Raw genomic sequence first — 20028 nt, 5'->3', positions numbered from 1 at the left:
TGTAATGCCATTACATGTATTTAAAGCCCTGTGACACTTTATTTTGTGGAATAATTCTCATTAACTAGTTGCTTATTAGCATATTACTAGGATATTAGCTGTTTAGTACTTATAAAGCACACATCAATGCCTTATTCTGCATGACCATATACGTATATACCTAAATCCTACCCAATACCTAAACTTAAAAACTATCTTACTAACTATTAATAATCAGTCATTATGAGTTTACTGAGGCAAAGGTCACTGCCTGTAGTGAATGCTTGTATTCCTTAAAACTCATCTTTGACCACCAAAATTACATATTTAAACGGGCGGTAAAATGCCATTTTCACAAGATGTAAAATAAATCTCTGATGTCCCCAGAGTGTATGTGTGAAGTTTTAGCGCAAAATATCCCACAGATATTTTTATATAGCATGTTAAAGTTGTCACTTTTTGAGAGTTTGCAAAAACGCACCGTTTTGTGCCTGGCCCTTTAAATGCAAACGAGCTGTACAGAGGGCGGGGTTTCAAGAGCTTGTGTGTGTTAGCAGCTGCGATTACCTCACGCAGACACACTAAAATGACAGAAACTGTTCTGCCTTTAATGTTAAACCGGAGTCAGACAAAGATGGAGATTTTCAAGAAGAAGTGACAACACGTAGAATGCAGCAGGACGTCTCTGAATAGTTAGTTGATGAATTTATGTTGCTGATGTGGTTGTTAACTATCTTCAATTAGGATATTCTGTCATGGTAATCTATAAATCGCTCGTATAGGAACTGTTGTGAGATGCACACAGAGTGACTTTCTATTGCATGTGAAAAGACGGATGGTAAAGTTTGAGCTGACTCACAAATGTACTCTTATACAACAACTTTTCCTCTTCTCAACATGGACTGCATCTTCCCGGTGGCGGGTTATGTACATTTTAGGGTTGGTGATGTCACTAACCTGAATGTCATGTAGTCCCTACCAGCCGTTTGTTGTATTCCTTTTCTTTAAAAGCAAATATCTTCTTTTGCTTTGAACTTTGAGCATTGTAACTTTGCAGCTGTGGTTTATGCTCAAACAGCAACATTTCACACTAACTACAGTTAGAAAAGTGAAATCATACTCAACCACCCCTTTAAAAGTTTTTTTTCCTTTATTTTTTTTTATTCATGCCTTAAAATTGAATGTAACTCATTTAGCCTAATTTAGTATACGCTGTTCTATGAATATGCAAATTAGCACCCGCCTCCACTCACTCACACCAGCTCAGAGATCCACTTGTTGACGATCACGCATTGACGTGATTGGTTACAAGGTAGTTTGTGATGTCAGAAACACCAGCGATTTCAAACCGTGTTTTTGAGACGTCTTGTTGAGACGATGTCTTTTTTCACTGCAGTTTTAAAATACTCAGCAATGGTGTTGACTTATGAATTTGTACATGGTTTGCTTATTTAAAACACCCCATAGACATAAAACAAGATTAAAAGCTTGATTTTCACCACATGGGGACATATTTACCTTAAAATATTTAGAGCACTAAGAATCACCTTTTTATTAGCCCCATCTGCATTTCATTTAAAAATATATATATATGCATAATGTTTCTCCATAATTTAAGTAAATAAATGAATGAATGTTCTGCAATTATATTGTGCCTGACTCGTTCACAAAATTGCTCTTCTGACTAATTATCAGGTGATTTGTAAAGTTTTAGTCTATCCAAACAAAATGTAAGTGTAAACGTTAATGAATATCTATAATATGAATTCTAATGAGATTACCCTGTTACTCTCTCCGAGGAGATGTGGAGCCCTTGTGAAATAGTTATGTGGTTGCCCTGATGCTATTTGTGTTGCGGTGATGCTAGGGGGTGTCTGTATCGATCAGCCTCTTTAAACAAACAGCCAAGCGGGCAGCTAGGAGAGTTCAACTTGAAGGAGGCAGCCAGTCCAACTGTGCCTGGCAGGTTTGGCTCTTAGCTTGACATAAAATCAATGTTCCCAGCTGATCACTGCAGAGTCGACCCAGACTTTTGGATGCCGCCTCACCTTGTCAGATAGTTGGCTTTTAAGAAAAAAGAAAAACATTTAGTGGAGCTCAGGGATGGAGCCTGGTGTTTTTACTGTAAAGTTCAAGAGGCGTTTACATAACCTAGAGCAGAACTGGGGTATGGTATTGATCCCCTCACAGCTGGACTACTGAGGTTAGAGCTACACAGTCAGGGATATTAACACTTCTAGACAAAAGAAAGCAGCTACAAGTAGGATAAAGGGATGAGGCCTGTGGGATGAGATGGTGAGCATGGGGTTGTTTCATTCACTGCTGCATTCATTACGCTCCACATGGCTGCTGTTTCATGCAGCTTAAGCAGCTTGGGAGATGTTTTTGTGGTGGCTGCTGAGTTGTGCATGTGTGTGGATTTTCAACATGGCAGAATGTGGAGTTTGAATGTTGTAAACAAGATTGTGAGAACGGTAGTTAGCTGTGTGTGTTTATATGGAGTATTCGTTGAGCTAAATATCCCCCTGAGGCTGAAGTAATAGTAATTAGCCCCAGGGGAGCTGTGGTGCTGCTACGACCCCTCTGGCTGTGTTCCACTCTGACAAACATAGTGTATGTGTTAACCCATTTAATCCCACCGGTCACAATAGTGACCGTAAAAAAATGTTTCATTTCTAAGGCTATAAAAATGATACTGAATGTTCTATCAATGCATTTCCAGCAGATATTGAAATAATAAAGGGTCTCAATGAAATATGTGCAGTGTCGCATGTTTACTGTAAATTGTCACATGACCAGAGCAGTTTACTTCCTCTTTGCGCCAAGAGAAGAGGATGGCAGCAAGAAAGCTCCCAAAGAAAAGGTTATTAAAGTATGTTAACATAAAGATAGGACATAGATTTTTGGTACACATCATGTTTAAGGTGTCTAGTATTGATATATACATTTGCAATTACTCAACTTTGTTTAATGTGGTCATAGAACTCACAAACATGTCACCGGCAACAATAGTGACCGGTGGGATAACCCATTGTATCTACATGCTAATACACATAGGCTAACTGTTCTACCTTACTTTCTGCTGCTACCTAACTTTCTATCTAATTTTACACACACACACACACAGAAACACACACACACACACACACACACACACACACACACACACACACACACACGGAAGACTAGCTAGCTAGCTAATTCTGCTAGCTAATTCTGCTGCTACCTAACTTCTTACCTACTGCAACTTTCCACACACACACACACACACACACACAAGATACTATCCCGTGGCCTCAAGATAGCATCCCGTGGCCTCAAGATAGCATCCCGTGGCCTCAAGATAGCATCACGTGGCCTCAAGATAGCATCCCGTGGCCTCAAGATACTATCCCGTGGCCTCAAGATAGCATCCCTAGGCCTCAAGATAGCATCCCGTGGCCTCAAGATGCTATCCCGTGGCCTCAAGATGCTATCCCGTGGCCTCAAGATGCTATCCCGTGGCCTCAAGATACTATCCCGTGGCCTCAAGATAGCATCCCTAGGCCTCAAGATAGCATCCCGTGGCCTCAAGATAGCATCCCGTGGCCTCAAGATAGCATCCCGTGGCCTCAAGATAGCATCCCGTGGCCTCAAGATAGCATCCCGTGGCCTCAAGATAGCATCCCTAGGCCTCAAGATAGCATCCCGGGGCCTCAAGATAGCATCCCGTGGCCTCAAGATAGCATCCCGTGGCCTCAAGATGCCATCCCGTGGCCTCAAGATGCCATCCCGTGGCCTCAAGATGCCATCCCGTGGCCTCAAGATGCCATCCCGTGGCCTCAAGATGCCATCCCGTGGCCTCAAGATGCCATCCCGTGGCCTCAAGATGCCATCCCGTGGCCTCAAGATGCCATCCCGTGGCCTCAAGATGCCATCCCGTGGCCTCAAGATGCCATCCCGTGGCCTCAAGATGCCATCCCGTGGCCTCAAGATGCCATCCCGTGGCCTCAAGATGCCATCCCGTGGCCTCAAGATGCCATCCCGTGGCCTCAAGATGCCATCCCGTGGCCTCAAGATGCCATCCCGTGGCCTCAAGATGCCATCCCGTGGCCTCAAGATGCCATCCCGTGGCCTCAAGATGCCATCCCGTGGCCTCAAGATAGCATCCCGTGGCCTCAAGATGCCATCCCGTGGCCTCAAGATGCCATCCCGTGGCCTCAAGATGCCATCCCGTGGCCTCAAGATGCCATCCCGTGGCCTCAAGATGCCATCCCGTGGCCTCAAGATGCCATCCCGTGGCCTCAAGATGCCATCCCGTGGCCTCTAGATCCTATCTTGAGGCCACGAGATGACAAAGTGGGACTTGGGGGGCTCCATACTCACACACACTCACTCACACACACACACACACACACACACACACACACACACACACACACACACACACACACACACACACACACTGCACAGGTCAAATAGACCTATATTCAGTCTGTCCAATGGTTGATACAACACAGTATCCCACCGGTCACAATTGTGACCGATCATAAAACACACTTTTTCAACCACTTTTCCATGAAAATTTCTAAAAATTATGATTGATTGTTTCAAAGGGATACTAATGACACATGATTTGGATATTTTTGTGTCTGGGAAAAATTTGGGATTAAACGGGTTAATGTGTATCTTCAATGCTGACTGTGACAGATCCCAGTAATAGTGCACAACCCTAGAAGCTGCACAGAAACGGGGTCAGATACTATCATCACATTTTCAAACTTTCTGAACTTGCTGAACTTTCTGAACTATCCATCCATCCATCCATCCATCCATCCATCCATCCATCCAGTTAATTTTCATTTTACCCCCTTACATTCAGATTCACACTGCAGTTCTATATCCTACTCAATTTAATTTTAATCCAGTTTCTGGAATTAGGTTGGAATTTAAAAGTCACTCTATCACTTTATTCCTTTCATTCCAAACATCCACTTTGTTCACTGTTCAGACACCTAACCTTTCAGATGAAGGAGGAAGAAGTGATGTCACAGGAAAGGTAGTGATGTGGATGGATGAGGGAATTGTTTGTGTCAAAGGATAGTGGATCAGGGAGGGTCATATAACCTCAATAAGCTTTTTAGTCCTTCTGACAGGTAAAAGGCAGGGGAAAGAAATTCTGGACAGGTACCCTCTTGTTCATGTTTTATTTAACTTCAAATCTTCTCTTTTTTTACCCTTTCGTCTGTTCTAACTCTTCATTTCTGAGCATTCCACAGTTTCCTCTGTCGTGTGGGTTTGTTTTTCTCTGTGCGTCCATGGGATGATGCAAGTGGATTTAGTTCTAAATGATGGATGAATCATTCACAATAAAATCTATTACACGCAGAAGATAGGGTGAATTTTCATGTCATGTAGGCCTATGCTGACTAAAATAAAGGTTCCAATTACCTCCCCACATTTTTTTAAAGTCTGGTGCCATTTTTGAGCTAAGTATTAAAATACTTTTATTTTTACTCGGTAAATTGCAATAATAGTGCCGCTGTTATATTATTTGATAGCCAATCAAAAGGATTTTGAGGCACTGTCTGCCTGTCAATCATTGTGCGCGTTCACAGGAATCATATGCGAAGCCGGATTTCTCTTGTCAATGGCGAGCACAGCTAAACATCCTAAACGAAATAGGAAGACAGAGGAGAATAAAGTCACCAAAACAGGAGCAAGAGGAGAGGGTTTTCATCGCTGAATGGAGATGAGAGCTTCAACGCGTTTGAAAACAGGTGCGGTACCGAACTTGCTTGCTGTTTAAAGGAACACTCCGACTTTTGGGGACTTTAGCCTATTCAACTTATCCCCCAGAGTTAGATAAATAGCTGCTAAATACATACATACCTTTTTCATCTCCGTGCGTGCTATACGTCTGTTTGACGCACCCACCGCTAGCCTAGCTTAGCACAAAGACTGGATGTAAATGGTTGCAGCTAGCATACATCCAGTCTTTGTGCTAAGCTAGGCTAGCGGTGGGTGCGTCAAACAGACGTATAGCACGCACGGAGATGAAAAAGGTATGTATGGACTTATCTAACTCTGGGGGATAAGTTGAATAGGCTAAAGTCCCAAAAAGTCGGAGTGTTCCTTTTTAAGTGCTTGAATTGTAGTCTACACGAGCTTCCGGTGTTGTGAAAACTCTGTCAGGCTATTTCTAATAACTTTAGGCTAGATCACAACCAATTATATTGCAGTCAGGCCTGTTTTGTTTATATTATTAAATAGGCTAGTTTATAGTAAACATACGATTTTAGTAGGCCTATATTATATTGAAACATAACATTGTACTTTATTGTAAAGGTGGATTGTATCAACATTGATTTGTCCTGTCGTGCCATACACTTCCTCAAGATTATTTTTTTTAAATTAATTTTCTCATACACTGCTCTGCACCGAAAGTTGTGTGGCCTATGCATCTTCACATGCATCAGAATGATCGTTATAGCCTACGAGTTTCCTAGTTAAATATTTGACAAATCATCCTCTCAAGTCATATTTATCAATGGGGAAACTCTGGGATCATTTTGATACTCTATGCCCAGATGTTCAAAAAGTTTAATCTGGATCAAATAATCTAGATTTGGAAATCCTATGTTTTGATATCTAGGATCAGGTAGGCTAATCCATCTTTCTTTTGTGCTGGTTTTTCAAAGCAAAATAGGATTGGATCAATCTGATCCAGATACACACTTTTCTAGATTGCCAAATCTGGATTCCCATTGCTCCAAATATGTTTACTCCAAGGTATGTCTAGTGGATCAGCTGAGAGTCAGCTGATGCGAGTTTGACTGACGTGACCTGCCAGAACTGACTCTATATGCTTGATTTTTGCTTTAATACGATTTTCCCAATAAATAGGTCTTCCATGATTCCTTCCTGTTCTGTCCGACAACAGAGCACTTGAACACGAGCTCGTAATCATGACTTTAGAAGTGGGAAGTAGGAAATTTGCTATAGCACGTGAAGGCATCATAAAAATCGCAAAAATAATAGAATCCATTTAAGCACATGCATTTGATGGAAATATTGTAGCATTAACTTTTTACATCTCCAAAAGTCCATGAAGCGATCTCAAGATAAGAACACATACAGCCAATAAGATAAGGTTTCTTGCTGTAGGCCTACTTTTTTCTTTTTTTTTTTTTTTTCTTCGCAAAGAACCTTTATTTTTAGAAGTTTAGGAATAACCCAGTCAAAAAGTGTGCCACTGCCATGTTTGGTTCCTGTGGTTTGTGTAACTTTTGTTTGTGGCGTGTATCTGCATGTCTGTGTGTGTTTGTGATCACTGATCACATGTGGTTTCTTTATAATTTTCCCATGTTCTCAACTCCAAAAACACGTACGACAGGTCTCCAGTTTCCATGACGACCATCGAAGATTTGTTGTTGTTCTCTAATGGAATGATTCTCTCCTGCCACTGTCTCTGTCTGTTTGCCGATGCTCCAGTTTGAACCCCTCTTATTTGCGCTGTTCCCAGATTATACTTGAAGCATAGAGCAGCTAACTAAATTTCCATGACGACTAATCTACCCCTAAATACCAGAAGCAATCAGGGCTTATTTTTTACATTTTTTTGTCATCCATTCTGTTTTTGTATGACACTCAAAATTGAGATGAACTCTGCAAACCAGATTAGAAGATTACTGCTCTAGTGTTGCTGCAGGAGGTGTTTGACTCACTTTTGGACTGTTCTGGAAAGAAAGTTTGACTGCCGTGACTGAAAGTTTTAAAATCCATTCTTACTCTCAGCACTTCAGTCTCTCACCCTGTTTCTCTTCCACACTTCTGACAGCTTCTGTACCTCAGGGAGGAGTAAAAAGCAGCCAAGGACCAATGCCAGCCCATCACAATCCACAGCAGGTAATCCTCTATACTATTATAGCACACATGCGTGTAATACAAAATATTACTTGATGTTTCGTCTAGTGTATATTGATTTTCACAGTATTTTAACATGTCTGAATTACGCACAATTTTTTTTTAAAACTGTTGAATCTTTGATAAATCTGTGCTGTGTTTGACTAATTACTAATTGTATTAAATGAATGTGGATAGTCCACCCAAAAGTGAAAATTCTGTAATTTACTTACTCTCATGTCATCCTAAATCTTGTATGAATGCAAATGAAGATATTTTGAAGTATGTTGGTAACCAAACAGCTGTAGATACCATTGACTTCCACTGTATTAACAAAATAATTAGCCCAGAGATATATTCTACACACTCTCATGGGAATTTGTAACTATTTTGCGTTTTGCTAGATTGGCGGTTGTACAATCTCATTCATTTGTTTCCGTATGATCTGCTCATGCCCCACTGGTGGTTAGATTTAGGAGTGGACCTTTATGCTTAAAGGATTAGTTCACTTTTAAAATGAAAATTATGTCATCATATACTCACCCTTAAGTTGTTTCAAACCTGTATGAATTTATTTTCTCTGTTGAACACAAAGGAAGATATTTAGAAGAATGTCAGTAACCAGACAGTTTCTGGTTCCCATTGACTTCCATAGTAGGAAAAAAATATACTATAAGTCAATGGGAACCAGAAACTGTCTGGTTACTGACATTCTTCTAAATATCTTCCTTTGTGTTCAACAGAGAAAATAAATTCATACAGGTTTGAAACAACTTAAGGGTGAGTATATGATGACATAATTTTCATTTTAAAAGTGAACTAATCCTTTAAGTGTTTTTTTTTTTTTAATTATACTTTTCCATAAGAATCACATCGTACAAATTCATATGAAATCACCACCTCATGAAATCGGGTTGGGCATTTCTCAAAATATATTTTTTTAATGTTGCACTTAAAGGGTTAGTTCACCCACAAATTAAAATAATGTCATTAATGACTCACCCTCATGTCGTTCTAAGCCCGTAAGACCTCCGTTCATCTTCGGAACACAGTTTAAGATATTTTAGATTTAGTCCGAGAGCTTTCTGTCCCTCCATTGAAAATGTATATACAGTATACTGTCCATGTCCAGAAAGGTAATAAAAAAAATCATCAAAGTAGTCCATGTGACATCAGTGGGTTAGTTAGAAGTTTTTGAAGCATCGAAAATACTTTTTGGTCCAAAAATAACACAAAATAAGACTTTATTCAGCATTGTATTCTCTCCCGGGTCTGTTGTGAATCCTTCACAGTTACGCTGATGGCGTAAGACGCTGATGACGTGTTATCTGGTGCGCCCGAGCTTCATTTATAGACTGAGGGAAACGCACGCTGTAAAAGTGTCTCATCCGCGACATGCACATTTACGCACCATTAAAAAAATGATATCCACGCAAACAATGTAGAGTAGCTTGAATATAGCATGCGTCTCCCTCAGACTGTAAACGAAGCTCGGGCGCACCAGATAACACGTCATCAGCGTCTTACGTCAGCAGCGTCACTGCGGAGTCCTGAACGCAGATTCACAACAGACCCGGGAGAGAATACAATGCTGAATAAAGTCTTATTTTGTGTTATTTTTGGACCAAAAAGTATTTTCGATGCTTCAAAAACTTCTAACTAACCCACTGATGTCACATGGACTACTTTGATTATTTTTTTTATTACCTTTCTGGACATGGACAGTATACTGTATAGTTTCAATGGAGGGACAGAAAGCTCTCGGACTAAATCTAAAATATCTTAAACTGTGTTCCGAAGATGAACGGAGGTCTTACGGGCTTAGAACGACATGAGGGTGAGTCATTAATGACATTATTTTCATTTTTGGGTGAACTAACCCTTTAAGAAAGAAAGTCATACAGGAACATGAGGATGATTATGGATGCTTTCACACCAGCACTTTTGGTGCGCTCCCTGGTTCCATTGACGTCAGAGTTTGGCTTCTTTTGAATGATGTGAACGCTGTCCGAACTCAGGCGCGCACCCGTGAACTGTACCCGAGTCCGCCTAAAAATTGTGGTCTGGGGTACGTTCATGTGAACTCCGATACGGTCCATTGCTGATATGAATTGATATCCAATTGTACTAAATTGCAGAAGTAAACTGCTATTGATGATTTGACAAAACTGTTTCCTGAGAATCGTGACTGATGCAGCGCAATCAGAGAAAATGTATATCTAATTTATGTTCGCCTTTAGCAGAAGTTGACTCCCGTGTTCTTTAAAACATTTGCAGTACACATAGATATAAGTGTAGATATAAACCAAAAGTGAAGTGAGGATTGAGCAACGCTATGCATTTTGCCGAATTCTCCTGCAATGTCATTACCAAGCAACAGGGTAAAAGGCTGCTGCTTTGATGATGCAAATGCACCAGGGTTTGGACCCAAATAATATAGGCCTAATGTGAACACAATCGAACCAGGGTTCTGACAAGGCAATTTAACCAAGTGTGAAAGCACCCTAAACGATTACATTTTTGTGGTGAACTATCCCTTTAAGTTTAGAGCCAGCCCACAACTCTACGGACCCATTAGGAAAATTAGGAGCCATCTATTCTTGAGTATGTCTTAGATGAAAGCTGAAAGAAAAAAGAATGGTGGAGGGGGAGAGATAGAGAGAGAGAGAGAGTCTGTTTTATCAATAAACTGACTGAGTTTTAACCCTTGTCCTGATAGCGCTATGCCTGTAAAGGTGGCCAAAGTGCATTCCAAGGATTCCAGGATAGATAGGAGGCTGGATATTGTAAATCTGCTCTGTTGCAGTAAACAGACACTGGCCAGGTCTCTTCATATGACCTGGCTCTAGCAGAACTCCTCAGACCTGTAGACGCTCCGTCTGGCATGTGTGAATCTCGTCAAGAGCTCACGAGGCCTTTCTATCACCATTGAGTCTAGCAGGGAGATTCCTAATTCAAAGCAGTTAAAAGAACTACATTTAGATAATTTTTTTTGAAAATAAGTTGCTTCTTCAATAACTTTGGATAGTGGAACATACCAGTTATAATTGCTTTTTTTGTAAATCCATATTGAAGAGGCAATACCACCAGATATTTTTTCTTTCTTTCTGCAAATGCTGAAAGCATTACTCAGTTCAGATGAGTGCATTGGATTTATTCCACACACTAAATGCTTTACTGGCGCTCTCTTTGTTATTTGCATGCCTTATGGATGATAAATAAGCTGTATTTTTCTAAGGAATTCTCAATAGTCTGCAGACTACAGTCTCACACCCTGCTTCGTACTGAGACCATCTTTCAGGATAACTGTTGTATTGAAAAGGTGGTGGATCTTGAGTTGCATTTGTTTGCCATGTTTCGCGCAGAGAGCAGCGAGTGATGAGTTCCCCATGTGCATCTGAGGTTTCTTTCACGTTACCTGACCCTGCGCCAGACTGATGAGGTGCTGTGTGATCGGCCTTTAGTCTTTATCGCCCTGGCGCCTCCTCTCAGGTCACAAGAACCTTAACCAAATGTGAAATAGAAATAGATCAGAGACGTGGATCAAAGTGATGTCTCTGCGCTTGGGAAGAAGGGTAAAGAAGGGGGTTAATGACAGGATGAGCTTCAGGGCAGAGGATGGAGGTTTAACCTGTCTTTTAGCCCATAGTTATGAAGACTGATGATGTCTAAGACATGCACAACAGCTTCAGTCTGACCAGAGCCATGGGAAATGGACTACAACCAAAAGAGCTAGTTTCTGTCATGTTGGCAACAAGTGGACAGCACTAAGTGTAAAAGGACACAATCAGATTACCGAAACCACATACAGATGTAGTCAAAAATGCTTCTCACAATGTTGCATTTGTAGTGTAAATGTGAATGCATCTTGAGCTTACACAAAAAGTGAAACGAATATTAACCATTTCAATATTTTATTTGGTTGTTTCCAATCAAGCTTGCAATACCGTGCAAATATTTGGGGTCTGTAAGATTTTTTAATGTATTTGAAAGTTTCACCATGGCTGCATTTCTTTAATCGAAAAGTAAAAACAGTACATGAAACAATTTTATTGGGAAAAATTGTTATAATGTAAAATAAATAATTAAAATGTAATTTATTCCTGTGACGGCAAAGCTGAATTTTCAGCATTATTGTGTCACATGATCCTTCAGAAATCATTCTAATATGATGATTTCGTGCTCAAGAATCACTTCTTATTATTTTCAGTGTTGAAAGCAGTTGTGCTGCTTAATATTTTTGTGAAAACTGTGATACATTTGATTTGGGATTCTTTAATGAATATTAAGTTCAAAAGAACAGCATTTATTTGTACAAACATCTTTGTAATTACAAATCTTTTTTTGCATTATAAATGTCTTTACTGTCACTTTTGCAGAGGTGGACAAAGTACACAACTTCCTTACTTGAGTAAAAGTACTGGTCAAATATTACTCCGTTACAAGTAAAAGTTGTAAAGACCGATGTTTACTTAAGTAAAAGTACAAAAGTACTTAAGTATAAAAGTAAATGTCAATGCATTGTTTTATTATGGTTGCATTGTTGCATGTAATAACCAATTTACAGTACCGTATGCCTCTGAATCTATGCCTGCCTACCCTCATATCAATATCACATGTATTTCTAGAACACAGTTCCAGTCGTGGGATTGAATAAGTCACTCAATAACGTCCACAATGGTTTCGGACACACAAATGGCTGTTCCCAGTTGTTTGGCTTTTAGTATGAACTGTCATCTATAAGCTAGTGTGCTCCAAAACAATGACAAAATTCGGATTTAGAAGACCAAACCCAACGTTGCAAATTAAAATCATATTGATGTCAGAATCCAATGTCAGATTGACGTTAATCTCCAACGTTGGACAGACGTTGTATTGTGGTTAAAAATCGGTTGACGTCAGAAACCAACATCAGTCGAGTTCTGACGTCAACCCGACTTTACAACCAAAATGCAACCAAAATCATCCCTGACGTTACTACTTTCTACTCAAGGCCCTTGACAGAAATGTAGTGGAGTAAAAAGTACGATATTTGTCTTTCAAATGTAGTGAAGTAAAAGTAAAAGTTTCCAGAAAAAATAATACTCAAGTAAAGTACAGATACTCAAAAAGTGTACTTAAGTACAGTACTCAAGTAAATGTACTTTGTTACTGTCCACCTCTGCACTTTTGATCAATTGAATGCATTAATTTAATCTATTTAATGCTTGCTGAATAAACTATTCATCTTTAAAAACATGAATAATGACCTGTATAATGATGTCTTAATGGCCTCAAACGTTTGAACGGTGGTGTATATTCTAAAAGAAAGTGAATGTTCTAAAAGTATTTCAAATTTAATTATCTACAGTTGCATCTGGCTCATTAGATATTTTTGATCTCCCTTACTATTTTTTTTTACTTGGCGACATTCTCAGTTCCAAAGGCAATCCGTTTTCTGTAACAAAATGGATTGCATTTCTATTTGTGTGAAATTGTGAAACGGATCAGAATAAAAAGAGTTTTCATTTTGCATCAATATAATTATAAAGCCGTAATTCAGACAGCGCTTCCATGAAAGTCAGAAGAAAGTTGAGATGACCAGCACCCAAGCCCCCTGGCTCTGTCCACTTTCCTGCATTGTCCCGGGGCAGGAGGGTGGTTCCCCTCCTCTGACCCTCTGGAGTTCTCCACACTAATAACTGCATTATACCTTCACACCGTGCAAATGGGCCCTTTTGTTGGTCTGCTTAGGCACTCGGGGGGTAAGGAAGGGGGGTGGGGGCCCCTCAGAGGGGGTTGCCAGGAGGATTTACTTTGTCATTTAAAGAAGGGGGGAAACTCAAAACACAGGGCTGAGGCTGGGCACTGTTCAGGAAGGCAGCAAGAGCCTTTTCTTCAGGCAGCATTGTTCAGATGGCTTTGTGGCTGGAATATATTATCATTTCAGGCTCTGGGGCCGATGGCTCTGTTGTATGAGAGATGATTTTGGGCCAGAGAGAGAGAGAGAGAGAGTGGAAGTGAAACAGTAGAGATTGCTTTAAAGAATCACTGACATGTATAGAAAAGTCTTGGTCACATGATAAGATGCCACTCATTGTATTTTCCTTTGTGCCTATCTTTGTTGCTAAATGCACTTTTAAAGTCTTTAACCAAGTTATTTGTGAGGTGGATAATTTGTTGTGCTTTCTCTTTTCTCTCTCTCTTTATTCTTGGCCTGCGGCTCAGTTCAGGTGAATCTATCACGATTAGCCGACCGTATGTTTTTAGCAGCTGGGTGAATGAGCACATCACTTCACATTGTCTTCACTTTCCAGTTCGCTTGAAAGATTTCTGCTGTGTCCACCAGAGTAGGTGTGCCTGGACGCAGTAGAGAACAAATATTAAAAGATAAATCGTTTAAAAAAAATCCCAGTGACACAGTGAGGTATACAAGTCATATTTCATGAATATCATAGAGAATTTTGCAACCAAGAACACTCAACTGCATGCAGTCGAATCCACTCAGAACTGATACAAACAGTTGGATTATTTTTTATGCTTTTATTTTATTTCATTTTTATTATTTATTTAAATTATGCAGTGAGGTTGAGTCATATTAAATAAATAGAAAATAATTAGAAATATATTTTTTTACATTTTCTTTACCCACCTCCTTCCAAATGTTGCAACTAAATAATCACACACATTGATTTATGGCAAATCAAAACTGTTATGGCTGCTGTGTTTATTTGAGACTATATGATGACTAACATTTATTCCACGTACTCACATTTGTAAGGGTGTTATGTTTCTGTTACCACTCTGTTTCGGTTGGCTTTGTGACAGCGCTAGGTAGGTGCATTAGCCATCCTAGCTGCCTGATGCAACCGTCTGAAACAGAGCTCTTTTTCTGTGTCCTTTCAAGATATAATCACATCTCAATCAATGGAAAATAATTATTCACATAGCTAAAGTCACATGTGTACGCTTTAGCAAACACCTCAAAGAGCATCTGATGAAGTCTCCAGGAGTTTATCTCTTTCTCTCCTGGATAGAACAGGGCTCTCTGCTTTAGGAGAAAGGGGGAGGGAGAAAGAGTCATCGGAGAGAAAGAAAGACATAGAGATAAAGGGAATTAAGGGAGGAAGAGGGTGAAACAAAGGAAGAAAGGACAGATAAAACCATGGTGGGGACCATCAGCTAGGATGCCCCCAGCAGGAGACTGGCCCCCTTCCTTTCTTCCTTTCATTAGCCATATCCATCCATATCTCTATTACTCCTCCCTATTACTCCATCTTGGATGTCCTTCCTCCGTCATGTCCTCTAAACCTCACTCCATCCTCAAATTCTCTTCTTCTGCCTCATGTTGATGGCATCCTTCCTTCATACCCTGAGAGTTGTCGGTGTGGGATCTGGCTCACGTGCATGGCCACTGGCCAGACGTTTCCTGTCCTCAAGGCTAGCAAGCTACGCCCATCATAAACCCTTCATGTCCTTTAACGAGTGCAGAAAGTAAGATGAAGATAAGCCACATCTTGGATTGCTGCTGATGATGAGCGTAGAGATTTCAAAGAGAACATGCAGCAAAAGCCACTTTAGTGGAAAAGCTTCTATTTGGCTTTCTTTTCTAGAAAAATATACAATAGTTCATTACCAATTTTAATATCAGCATAACAATAAGTCAAGAATTTAAATGAAAATTGACATTTCTTATTACCACACACTGATAAATTAGAAATGTTTCTTGAGTAACAAATCAGCATTTTAGAATGACTTCTGAATGATCATGTGACACTGAAAACGTAATAATACTGAAAATACAGCTTTACAGGACTTAATTATAACAGTGTGTGTATGTGTGTGTGTGTGTGTTTGTGTGTGTGTGTGTGTGTCTGTTATATTTATACACATCCACTGACCACTGTACATACATTTTACTTGAAGCTTTTATGTTTTAATGCTCTCTATGTAGTTTGGGCTCTTTTACTTTCTAGAATTTCAGAAGAATTGAAAAACGTGTCAATGGGCAGCTTTCCAGAGGATTAGATGAGTAGAAACTGCACTAATTGGCTGGAAGACTGACTGCTGTACTCATGTGTGCTAAAGATGCTCAGAGAACATGCAAGACTGGTATGTCTGCCTCTGCTTATTTTGGTCTAAACATGACCCATTTAAATGCATCTTAATTGTGTCACTGTATTCTTAGCATTTTCTCTGTTTCCCTCTAATGTGTGTCATTTTATGTTAAATGCCTGTCAGGGTTATGGCAGAGTCTCTAATCTCCTAATGACAGTGGAGTTGTGGGTAATGGCTTTACGGGCATATAACAGCGTCTGAAATAGCTGCTGTCTGTGGTGTCACTGATGGGCCTAAAACCCTTCAGCCCTCATTACCCCTTAAACCCGGCATTCCTAAACAAGAGATCCTCATCTTAGTTCTTTTGCGTCACAGAAACCAGTGACCCTCCTCAGTTCTTCAGTTCTTTCCTCACCTCAGCTGTGCCGCCACATCTACTATGGAAAAAGTTTCACTCTTTCACTCTCCTCCTTGAGTTGCCTATGGGGAGGGGACAGAAATACTGAATAGATAGGGAGAGGCTACTTTTGAATGGGTGTGCTTTGGTGGTATGTTAAAAAGTCCAATGGTATTTACATGCCATTACTGCATCATTCAGGGTCATTAACAAGACAAGCCAGGCCACAAGGCCCCAGGCTGCACAGAGAGAGAAAGAACAAAGGAAGAAAAGAGAAGATTTATCCCTCTTCAATCTTCCGTTTTTTACTTATCACCCAAAAATGACAATTCTGTCATCATTTGCTCACCTTAAAAGTATAGCGGAGGATTTTCTTTTTCCGGGTGGGTAGCCTATACTATTGGTCCACCTAAGTGTCAATCATTCTGGTGATATGTTTACGTAAGGCCGTTTACACCCTGGCGTGCGCTAAAAGCACAGGCTGGGCTTCCCACTGATGCCACAGTCGCGAAGATTCTACTAGACAGGTAAAGTTTGTCATGCTATTTGGAGAAATCCATTTAAAATCACTGCTAGTAGGCGTTGCCTCTCGGGAGCAAATAGAGTTTTGCGCATGTGCATTTTTTAAAAAATTGGAGAGGGCGGGTCTTTTCTAAAATTAGGAAAGATCCTCCGCTATACCTTTAATGTTTCAAACCTGTAGGACTTTCTCTCTTCTGTGGAACACAAAAGGTTAATTGAAGAAAGTAATGTAAGTGAATGAGGACTGCTGTCAAGTTGAAAATGACCCCATAAATGTGTCATCAAAGTAGTCCATATGCCTAATGTGCTTTATACAACGAGTCATCCGAAGCCATATATTTGTGTGAGAAGCGGACTGAAATTTAAGTCATTAAGTGCTTACATTTCGAACTAAAACTGAAATAAAAAATAAATTAAATCTAAAAAAGTATCTCAAAAGAACATAAAATGACTAAAACGTAATTAAAATAAATACTGGAAATATAAAAAGTATTATAAGTAAAAGAATATTTAAAAAAAATACTAATAGTGTTATTTTTGTATTATTTACACTGAAACAAATATTTAATCAGATATTGTCATAATTATATAATATACATAAAACTGCATAAATCTTATAAGTTGCAACTAGCTTGCTTATTTTTAGTATTTAAAAGTTTTTTATTTATTTAAAAGTTCCTGTAGATTAAATCACTCACACTTGGTACTAACGTTCATTAATTATAAACAAGTTTACATAATATATTGCTTAACAGATCATTGATGCATTTCATTTTATTTATATATTTTCATTGGCTATTGTTATTTGAATGAACATGAATTGTAGCACTTTATTTTACACTCCTGTTTCGCATGTGCATATACTATACCAACCCGATCTCATGGCAATTCGTACAAATTCATATGAGTGACCTGACCCCGTCCCTAAACCTACACATCACGTGGGTTTAGAGAATTCGTATGAATTGGTCGTGAGATAGCGTTATATATACTTATTGTATAAATTAATTACAATAACTGGGTAATAACTACTAGTCCTGAACCTAATCTTAACCCATGTCAGTACTTCCTTGGTAAGTACACTGTAAGTCCACGGAAAGTGCACGTACTGTAAAATAAAGTTCAACCAACATGAACAAATAATCTGTTAATTGTATAATGTGTTGCAAATGACTTATTAATGCAAGATTAAATGAAGTCTTCCCATGATTGTGTGTGTGTGTGTTATGTGCTTCACAAAGGCCATCTATCTGGACAGGAGTGAGTTGTCAAAGAAATTAGTTTCCATACTCAACCTATTGTTAGCCATTGTTTTCTTCTAATTAATGACCAGCACGTCAAGATGAGCTATATAGTATGGTATGTTTGCCTATATTTAATATCTGTCTCCACTTATATGAGATGACTAATGGTCTGAATGATTGTAGCCAGTGCTGACTTTTATTGTCACTAAGGCGAGAGTTTGGATCATGTTCAGCCCTCTCAACACTCAAACGTTTGAGAAATCTGATATCACCCCCTCTCAGGGACCTACTTCTTTTCTTTTGTCGCCCTTCTTTATTTCGCTTGACGGAAAGGCAGTGAAGACCCTCTCTCCCTTTCCCTCTTTTGTCCAGCATCTCTCTTTCAGCGCTCTGTCTTCCTCTTTCTTCCCCTGGTCTTCAGAGTGGTAATGCATTCCTCCCCCTGGCCGTCCCACCTTGCGTGAGAAAAGCACAGTCCCACACAAAAACACAACTGTTCCCAAATTCATAAATATTAATCAGTCAACACCCCTTTCTATTAAACTCAGAGACTGCTACTAAACTGGTAACTGGCAGCCACCCCTCCCTCTTTCACCCCTCTTTCTCCTTCCTCTCTGACTCTCTCGTTCTATCTCTCTCTCTCTTTCTGGGAACAGGCTAGTGAGTGGTTGCCGTCTCCTCTCTGTGTCATGACCCTGGGGGGGTTGGAAGGTCATAGGTTGCAGCATAGAGACTTTGACTCAATTGTGTAATGTTTCTTTGAAGAGAACAGTTTCTCTCTACCCTTTTCTCTCCTTTAAAAAAAAATATTTTGGAAAGTATTTAGATGCTGCTTCCTCTCAAGCATCCACCTTATATTGCAGCAAGGCAGTAAGCTAGTTTTCTCTGAATGTGCGATACCACAGATTCATTAGCCGTAAATAACTGAAGAATGAAAAAGTGCAGTAAACTGTAAAACTGTGTACTACAAATGTTAAATTAAAGCAATATGAGAACAAATACCAGTTTGTAATATCAACATTACAAATAACGTTTTGAGCTTGTCCGCTTTTGTCTGCTTCCAGAGGTAGTCGAAAATGCATTTGAACTAATGTGTAAACTAATGCCTTCTGACCTAATGCGTAAAAACGATGGAAAGCGCGCTAGCCACACGGGATTTAAACTTTGTCGGCTGAAGACCCAAGTTTGGTTTGAAGACAAAAAACATACCAAGCACAATGTTCTCTCACCGTTCCTGATTTCTAACACACACTCACTGTGTTCACTGTGGCCTTGAGGCCGTCAGAGCAGAAACGAAAGCTGCTGCTCTCCATATGTTTTTCCATCGTCTCCGGGCGTGTTCATTTGTAAATTGCGTGAGATTATTTCGTCCATTAGATCGAAAGATCTGAAAAAACCCATACATTTACCCGCCCATAGACCCTCTCCTAGAAGAAATCAGGACAGATGTGTCTGAAAGTGGACAATAGAGACGGATTAAAACACCAGGTGTAAATGGGAATGTGTCTGCCTCGTCTGCTTGTGATCTGATCGACCAAAACACATCTTAATACCAGGTGTAAACAGGGACTGAAATCACACTTACAAACTATATGAATTTCATGTAAAATATCAAAGTGAGGAACATCTGCAAACAGAAAATTGGTGGAAAATGGCTTTGTTACAGCTTACTAACGTTAATTTTCTAAAGCCATTTTTTCAATGACTTACTAGTTTGAAAGTGTCAAACTAAGTCAGTTGCCCTCAGGTTCACACGGGTGCCTGAGCAGAATAACCACAGGTGTCTTTCTAAAAGTGTCCAAATACATTTAATTGTGAATGTTATTTATTGTTTTATAATTTGATCCCTACATTTCCAACTTTTTGTAACATGTTAGGCTTGGTGAGTGTTTGTGCTGCCTTTTTTTAATGAATGTTACTAATATTTGAAAGATATTTTTAGATGTTTCTTAAGTGTACTTTTTT

General features: G+C 39.6%; 1 long non-coding RNA gene across 1 annotated transcript in view; it reads left to right on the top strand.

Moving 5' to 3' along the window:
• Positions 1-5538: 5538 nt before the first annotated feature.
• Positions 5539-20028, top strand: part of LOC307002180 — a 66963-nt gene continuing 52473 nt past the window's right edge. Inside the window, exons 1-2 of the long non-coding RNA XR_013798433.1 lie at positions 5539-5738; positions 7799-7866. This is a non-coding gene — a long non-coding RNA (uncharacterized lncRNA). The remainder of the gene's footprint in view (positions 5739-7798; positions 7867-20028) is intronic.

The sequence above is a fragment of the Phoxinus phoxinus genome (assembly GCF_949152265.1).
Source record: "Phoxinus phoxinus genome assembly, chromosome: 7".
Taxonomy (NCBI): domain Eukaryota; kingdom Metazoa; phylum Chordata; class Actinopteri; order Cypriniformes; family Leuciscidae; genus Phoxinus; species Phoxinus phoxinus.
The sequence above is the reverse complement of the archived record's forward strand: the minus strand, read 5'-3'. Positions and strand labels throughout refer to the sequence as shown.